At 37.7% G+C, this 6,388-nt stretch overlaps 1 pseudogene; it reads left to right on the forward strand.

Moving 5' to 3' along the window:
* On the forward strand, positions 1-6,054 carry LOC139358664 (actin-related protein 2/3 complex subunit 3 pseudogene; annotated as a pseudogene).
* Positions 6,055-6,388: the final 334 nt, after the last annotated feature.

The raw sequence follows: 6,388 nt of genomic DNA on the forward strand, positions 1-6,388 counted from the left end.
AGGACATCCCATAAATTAGATTTTTAAATGCTTTGTGTGGAATTTTACAAAAAGTATAGTGAAGCACTCTTTTACTATACCTCTCAAATATGTCACTGATAAGAGTTTATTGATATCATCATCTCTATTTTATTTTATTTATTTATTTTGAGACAGAGTCTTGCTTTGTTGCTCAGGCTGGAGTGCAGTGGTGTGATCTCAGCTCACTGCAACATTGCCTCCTGGGTTCAAGCGATACTTCTGCCTCAGCCACCTGGTTAGCTGAGACTACAGGCACGCAACGCTAATTTTTTTTGTATTTTTAGTAGAGATGGGGTTTTGCCATTGTTGGCCAGGCTGGTCTTGAACTCCTGGCCTCAAACCCGCCTCCTGGTTTGAAGCGATTCTCCTCCCTCAGCCTCCCAAGTAGCTGGGAGGCCACCACACCCAGCTAATTTTTGTATTTTTAGTAGAGACAGGATTTCGCCATGTTGGCCAGGCTGGTCTCGAACTCCTGGCCTCAAGTGATCTGCCTGCCTTGGCCCCACAAAGAGCTGGGATTACAGGTGTGAACCACTTCGCCCAGCCAGTGCTTCTCAAAATTCAATGTAAATATTAATCATCTAGTGCAGGGGTCCCTAAGCCCTGGGGCACAGATTGATAATGGTCTGTGACCTGTTAGGGACCTGGCTACACAGCAGGGGACGACCAGTGGGCAAGTGAGTAAAGCTTCATCTACATTTACAGCCACTCCCCATCACTCTCATTACCACCTGAGCTCCGCCTCTTGTCACATCAGCAGCACCATTAGATTCTCATAGAAGTGTGAATCCTATTGTGAACTGTGCATGTGAGGGATCTAGGTTACATGCTCCTTACGAGAATCTAATGCCTGATGATCTGTCATTGACCCCATCACCCCCAGATGGGACTGCCTAGTTGCAGGAAAACAATCTCAGGGCTCCCACTGATTCTACATTATGGTGAGTTGTATAATTAATTATTTCATTGTATATTACAATGTAATAATAATAGAAGTAAAGTGCACTGGCCAGGCATGGTGGCTCACACCTGTAATCCTAGCACTTTGGGAGGCCGAGGCGGGTGGATCACTCGAGGTCAGGAGTTCAAAAACAGCCTGACCAACATGGTGAAACCCTGTCTCTACTAAAAGTACAAAATTAGCTGGGCATGGTGGTGCATGCCTGTAATCCCAGCTATTTGGGAGGCTGAGGCAGGAGAATTGCTTGAACCCGGGAGGTGGAGGTTGCAGTGAGCTGGAATTGTGTCATTGCACTCCAGCCTGTGCAACAAGAGTGAAACTCTGTCTCAAAAAAAAAAAGTATTATTTCATGAAATTTTTGCCTCAGTTATATATCCATGTAATATGCATATGCATATGTATGTATATGCTAGGTCACAATGTAAAATGCATTTCTATGGATCACAAAGTGTGGAAAGTTCTAACTATTTGGTGTTATTATATTAATAGTTCTCATTCCATCTCCCCTCTGACAATTTATTAAGGAGCCCAAAGAGCTGCTGTTTATGTGGATAGTGTCTATCAACATTTACTGTATTATGAGCTATAATGGCATCACTGCGCTACAGGCTGGGTGACAGAGTAAGACTTTGTCTCAAAAAAAATTTAATTTCTGTATTAGAAATTACAATTGAAATTAAGAAATATAATTCATTACTAATTCTTTTAAAATAACAATTAGAGGAAACCCGGGTACCGGCAAGATGCCGGCTTACCACTCTTCTCTCATGGATCCTGACACCAAACTCATTGGAAACATGGCATTCTTACCTATCAGAAGTCAATTAAAAGGACCTGCCCCCAGAGAGACAAAAGATACAGATATTGTGGATGAAGCCATCTGTTACTTCAAGGCCAATGTCTTCTTCAAAAACTAAGAAATTAAGAATGAAGCTGATAGGACCTTGATATATATACCTCTCTACATTTCTGAGTGTCTGAAGAAACTCCAGAAGCGTAATTCCAGAAGCCAAGGTGAGAAAGAAATGTATACACTGGGAATCGCTAATTTTCCTATTCCTGGAGAGCCTCGTTTTCTATTTAATGCAATTTATGCCAAACCTGCAAACAAACAGGAAGATGAAGTAATGACAGCCTATTTACATCAGCTAAGGCAAGAGGCTGGACAGACTGTGAGCAAGTTTTTGACCCTCAGAATGATAAACCCAGCAAGTGGTGGACTTGCTTTGTGAAGAGACAGTTCATGAACAAGAGTCTTTCAGGACCTGGACAGTGAAGGGAGCCCAGGCAGCCACCATCTCCAGATCCCTGAGCAGCATTTTCCAGCAAGATGTACACAATCTTTTGCCTTTATTTCATAAAGTTTTATACAGAAGAGAGAAGAGCATGTTGTTACTTGAATAACTCCTGATAAAGAATTTGGGTGGGAGAAAAGAAAGTGGGTTATCAAGGGTGATTTGAAATGTTCTGCAGTATTAAGCTGGCACTTAAGAATAATAATAAATTTCTAACATTCAAAAAAATAACAATTAGAAACTCATTATATATTAGTATAAATAATACATGTTTATGAAATAATAATTAGGCCAGGTGTGGTGGCTCACACCTGTAATCTCAACACTTTGGGAGGCCAAGGTGTGCAGATTGCTTTAGTTTTGAGACCAGCCTAGGCAACATGGTGAAACCTCACCTGTACTAAAAACACAAAAAAATAGCCAGGTGTGGTAGCATATGCCTGTAGTCCCAGCTACCTGGGAGACTAAGGTAGGAGGATCACCTGAGCCTAGGAGATCGAGGCTGCAGTGAGTCATGATCGAACCACTGCACTCCAGCCTGGGCCACAGAGTGAGACCCTGTCTCAAAAACAGCAACAACAACAACAACAAAACAAACAGTAGCATTGTTTTACATATTGCAAATCTAATGTCTGGAGTGGTACAAACACCCTAAAGTGTTACCAGTGAGTTTTGTGAGTGCAGGAAAATCTGTGCCTTGCTTCTAGCTAAAAGAATATGGCAAAAGGGATGATAGAGTGACCCATAATCATATTATGTTATATATGACTCTATCATAGCTGACTGGAGGGAGATTTCCCTGCTGGCTTTAAAGAAATAAGTGGCCATGTTGTGAGAGGACCATGTGGCAAGGACCTGTGGATGACCTCTAGTTGCTTAGAGCAGTCCTTAGCCAACAGCTAGCCATTAAATAAGGCCTTCAGTGCTACAAGACACTAAATTCTGCCTACAACCAGTAAGCTTGGATAAGGATCTGAGCCTTAGATGAGATTGCAGCCCTGGCCAACTCTTTGATTTTAGCTTTGTGAGACCCTGAGCAAAAACCCTGAGGAGCTCATCTGAACCTAGACTCCCAACCCAGGAAAAACTGATATAATAAGTGAGTGTTGTCTTAGGCTGCTAAAGTGATAATTTGTTACATAGTAATAGAAAACTGATATATATGGCTTCTTACATTGGCTTCTGCATTCAACTATTGTAACATGTTATTTTAATTGAAGTACATAAAGAAAATCCAGCCTCACACAGATCAGTTATGTAGCTGGAAAAGGGAAGGTTGTATTTTAATGGCTTTTTATGATTATCATGAATAGTCTTCTTTGCACTATATCAAAACTCAACTAGTTGTAGTTTCTTAAATGTTAGTTGGAAAGATGTCCAAATTGGAAAGAAAAGAAAAATTATCTCTGCTAACAGATGACATGATCTTATATTTAGAAAACCATGAAGATTCCGCAAAATTGTTAGCACAAAGTCAACAAAAAGGCAGGATACAAAATCAGCACTCAAAAGATCACTGTTGTTTCTATACAATAACAACGAACAATCTGAAAAGGAAATTAAGAAAATTCAATTTATAATAGCATTGAAAAGAATAAGATACTTAGGAATTAACCAAGAAGGTACAAGATTTGTACAATGAGAACTGTAAGTATTGCTGTGAGAAATTAAAGAGGACACAAATAAATGAAAAGCCACCCCATGTTCATGGATTGGAAGACGTAATACTGTTAAGATGTCAGTACTACCCAAAGTTCTCCACAGATTCAATACAATCTTCATTGAAATTCCAATGACTTTTTTTTTTCCAGAAATGTAAAAATCCATGCTAAAATTCACATGGAATATCAAGAGACCCCAAATTGCCAAAACAATCCTGGAAAAAAATAATAAAGTTAAAAGACTAACTTTTTTATTTCAAAACTTATTACAAAGCTACAGTAATCAAAACAGTATAGTGCTGGTGTAAAATACTATATATCCCAATGGAATAGAATAGAGAGTCCTGAAATAAACCCTTAGATATATGGTCAAGTAGTTTTCAACCAGGGTGCCAACATCACTCAGTGGGAAAAGAACAGTCTTTCCAACAAATAGTGCTGAGAAAACTGGATATCCACATGCAAAAGAATGAAGTTAGACCCTTACACAACACCATACACAAAAATTAACTAACATGTCAAAGACCTAAACATAAGAGATTAAACTATGCAATTCTTAGGATAAAACATAGCGGGAAATCTTCATGACATCAGATTTGGCAATGAATTCTTGAATACGACCCCAAATGCACAGGTGACAAGAAAAAACAAACAAATCGAACTTCAAAATTTAAACTTTTGTGCATCAAAGGATATCAACAGAGTAAAAATGTCACCCACAGAATAGGGAGAAAATATCTGTAAGTCATGTATCCTAAAAAGGGGTAAATATTCAGAATATAGCATAAAGAACTCCTAACAGTCAACAACAAAAACAAAAAACCGTAATTTAAAAATTGGCTAAAGACTTCAATAGACATTTCTACAAAAAAGATATACAGTTGACCAATAAGCTCATGAAAAGATGTACAGCATCACTAATAATTAAGAAAATGCAAATAAAAAACTATGAAAACTAAAAAAAACTACAATGAGATATAACTTTATACACAGCCATTAGAATGACTATTATCAAAACAGTTTTTAAAAAATGTTGATGAGGATGTGGAGAAATTGAAATTCTGCTGCATTCTTGGTGGGGGTGTATAATAAAATGGTGCAGCCACTGTGGAAAACATGATGGTTCCTTTAAAAGGTAGGCTGGGTGCAGTGGCTCACGCCTGTAAGTCCCGCAATTTTTGAGAGGCCGAGTTGGGCAGATAACCTGAGGTCAGGAGTTTGAGACCAGCCTGGCCAACACAATGAAATCTCATCTCTACTAAAAATACAAAAGTTAGCTGGGCGTGGTGGCACACGCTTGTAATCCCAGCTATTTGGAAGGCTGAGTCAGGAGAATTGTTTGAACCCAGGAAGTGAAGGTTGCAGTACGCTGAGATAGCGTCCCTGCACTCCAGCCTGGGTGAGAGAGTAAGACTCCGTCTCAAAAAAACAAAACAAAACAAAAAACATAGAACTTCCATATGATTCAGCAATTTCACTGCTAGGTATATACCCAGAATAATTGAAAAACAAACTCAGATACCTGTATATCAATGTTCATACAGCACTATTCACAAAAGCCAAAGGTGAAAACTATTCAAATATCCATCACAGATGAATGGATAAACAAAATGTGGTATATGCATACAATGGAATATTATTCAGTCATAAAAAGGAATGAAATTCTGATATATGCTACAATGTGGATGAACTTTGAAAACATTATGCTAAATGAAATAATCCAGACACAAAGAACAAATATAGTATTCCACCTATATAAGGTACCTAGAATGCATATAGAAGGAAAGTATAATACAAGTTATCAGGGACTCAGGGGAGGGTAATGGGACATTGTTTAATAGGTAGAGTTTCTCTTTGGAATGATGAAAAACCTTTGGAAATGGACAGTGGTGATGGTTTAATCACCAATATGAATATACTTAATGCCACTGTACTGTACACTTAAAAATGATTAAAATGGTAAATTTTAAGTTAGGTATATTTTACTATAATTTTTTAAAACTTGCCCACAATTCAGAGGTAGAAAGAGAAGTTAGTTGCAAAAGGAAGTTAGTTGGAATCTGAAATTATATCAATGGTTTTCATGCTTTGTTACATTAAAATTCATTGAATTATCTTGCACTATAATTGACTCTTTTATCCATGCATGATTTTGTAACATCATGCATTGGACAATCTGAAAAATACTGGTCTGCTGAGTTATACAGATCTTCCAAAAATTAACTCATTTAATTATACAATATAAAAATCGTATACCAGTATCACTACCAGTATTTTCAGAAAAGTCATTAAGTATTGGAAAAATGTCAAACTCGTGATGTAAGAAGGAAATGAGAGTTATAGATGTATTTTCCAAAATTATTTTTTCTTGAGTTTTATCATTGGCAACAAATACAGTCAGACGTTTTTCTTGAAATGACAAGTTCATGTCATTCATTTTAGAGAAAATG

This window comes from Macaca nemestrina, chromosome 1 (genome assembly GCF_043159975.1).
Source record: "Macaca nemestrina isolate mMacNem1 chromosome 1, mMacNem.hap1, whole genome shotgun sequence".
Taxonomy (NCBI): domain Eukaryota; kingdom Metazoa; phylum Chordata; class Mammalia; order Primates; family Cercopithecidae; genus Macaca; species Macaca nemestrina.